Consider the following 2457-nt stretch of genomic DNA (forward strand, 5'->3'; position numbering starts at 1 on the left):
GACAAGGATGCACTTCGCTCTTCAGCAACAAAAACAAACATACATAGAAAAAAAAAACCTGTCCAAAATTATCATAAAAAAATGCCTCATCACTGTCGCGCAAGAAACAAACAAACAACAACAAGAACAACAACAAAAATCCATCACTGTGGATGGCGAGAGGTCTGTGGCATGCGCAAAGCTGTGTAAGGGGATGTTCATGAAGCATTTCGAGAAAGAGAAGGATGTTTGCCCTTGCCTGAAGAAGCTGTTTTTACAGCGAAATTTCTGTAGAAAAATTCACTTCGACAGAAAAAAAACAACAAATAAAACTGCAGGCAGATTTTTATTTTCTAAATGGATGGTTTTCTAAGTGTAGCGACGCGCTCTCCCATGGGACAAAAGAGTAACACAGTACAATACAATACAATATTTCGGGAGAAAATGATTAAGTCCAAATGACATGCTTTGCAACAATGTTTAATCTTCTACATCAACATCTGTGCGTAATGATTCCGCAAATGTATAGCAGACAGTCCAACGGCCTGACTTAAACAACAAGAGAAGGAAGATATGACGAGTCAGGCGAGGTTAAAGGTCAGATTGTGAGGAGAGAGAAAGCAACAGACACTGGGTCCGTCATACTGCAGACATGCTGGAAATGGTCATCATTACACACACTGAGGTCGGCACTCCCAGACATGGTCATCATTACACACACTGAGAACAACACACTCCCAGACATGGCCATCATTACACACACTGAGAACAACACACTCCCAGACATGGTCATCATTACACACACTGAGAACAACACACTCCCAGACATGGCCATCATTACACACACTGAGAACAACACACTCCCAGACATGGTCATCATTACACACACTGAGAACAACACACTCCCAGACATGGCCATCATTACACACACTGAGAACAACACACTCCCAGACATGGTCATCATTACACACACTGAGAACAACACACTCCCAGACATGGTCACCATTACACACACTGAGAACAACACACTCCCAGACATGGTCACCATTACACACACTGAGAACAACACACTCCCAGACATGGTCATCATTACACACACTGAGAACAACACACTCCCAGACATGGTCATCATTACACACACTGAGGTCGGCACTCCCAGACATGGTCATCATTACACACACTGAGAACAACACACTCCCAGACATGGTCATCATTACACACACTGAGAACAACACACTCCCAGACATGGTCATCATTACACACACTGAGAACAACACACTCCCAGACATGGTCATCATTACACACACTGAGAACAACACACTCCCAGACATGGTCACCATTACACACACACTGAGAACAACACACTCCGTGTCAAATAAGCATCTGATAGGAAGTGCATGGAAAGAGAAATGTTCACACGCTAGTTTGTACACAGGGTCAAAACTGTGACACGACAGTGTACAGACAAAGCAGCTAGTTTGTACACAGGGTCAAAACTGTGACACGACAGTGTACAGACAAAGCAGCTAGTTTGTACACAGGGTCAAAACCGTGACACGACAGTGTACAGACAAAGCAGCTAGTTTGTACACAGGGTCAAAACCGTGACACGACAGTGTACAGACAAAGCAGCTAGTTTGTACACAGGGTCAAAACCGTGACACGACAGTGTACAGACAAAGCAGCTAGTTTGTACACAGGGTCAAAACCGTGACACGACAGTGTACAGACAAAGCAGCATTGCCCCAATAAACATAATGATGAACATTTCACACAATTTATGAAAGCTCTACATTACAGTATAGAGACAACATCGCAAGCATCTCAAAACTGAAGTGCTCTTGCATTACTTGATACACAGAGCCTGGAGGGTGATGTCATGGGGAGACTGCTGTATTGTTTTCCTGGACATTTAAAACAACTCTTACCTTTACAGCGTGTGGAGCCTTGATACCGACTTTGTATACTGTGATACCATTTTAAATCATATCTCGGCGTTAGTAGGCTCGTGACATAAAGCCACCTGCATTTTGTCATGAAATTAGTGCACCACTCTCTAGCGTTCCTCTCTGAAATGGATATCTTTACACTGCATGGCCCCGTTCTTCTCAATGGATATCTTCACACTGCATGGCCCCGTTCTTCCCAATGGATATCTCTACACTGCATGGCCCCATTCTTCCCAATGGATATCTTTACACTGCATGACCCCGTTCTTCCCAATGGATATCTCTACACTGCATGGCCCCGTTCTTCCCAATGGATATCTCTACACTGCATGGCCCCGTTCTTCCATTTTAAATCATATCTCGGCGTTAGTAGGCTCGTGACATAAAGCCACCTGCATAAAACCACCAATGGATATCTTTACATAAAACCACCAATGGATATCTTTACACTGCATGGCCCCGTTCTTCCCAATGGATATCTCTACACTGCATGGCCCCGTTCTTCCCAATGGATATCTTTACACTGCAT

This window comes from Babylonia areolata, chromosome 16 (genome assembly GCF_041734735.1).
Source record: "Babylonia areolata isolate BAREFJ2019XMU chromosome 16, ASM4173473v1, whole genome shotgun sequence".
NCBI classification, from domain to species: domain Eukaryota; kingdom Metazoa; phylum Mollusca; class Gastropoda; order Neogastropoda; family Buccinidae; genus Babylonia; species Babylonia areolata.